We start from the raw sequence: 226 nt of genomic DNA, 5'->3' as shown, positions 1-226 counted from the left end.
GTTTTGGGCCCCCGCGCTAGTCACCTTCCAGCTAGCTCAGCTGCCTCAAAACAGACAAGCAATGCCTCTGTTTGCAGCGTAAGCAAGATAATAATGCTACTGGGAATATTTAATTTGAAAGAATCAATGTATGTTTACTTTCCTACTGTGCTAAGCCTTTCGCGTAGCCTGCGGTTCCTCCCCCGTGAAGGCGATGCCTCCACTGCTGCCTGCCGTGCTGAAACAT

This window comes from Buceros rhinoceros, unplaced genomic scaffold (assembly GCF_000710305.1).
Source record: "Buceros rhinoceros silvestris isolate BGI_N320 unplaced genomic scaffold, ASM71030v1 scaffold35512, whole genome shotgun sequence".
NCBI lineage: Eukaryota > Metazoa > Chordata > Aves > Bucerotiformes > Bucerotidae > Buceros > Buceros rhinoceros.
This window is presented reverse-complemented; position numbering follows the sequence as displayed.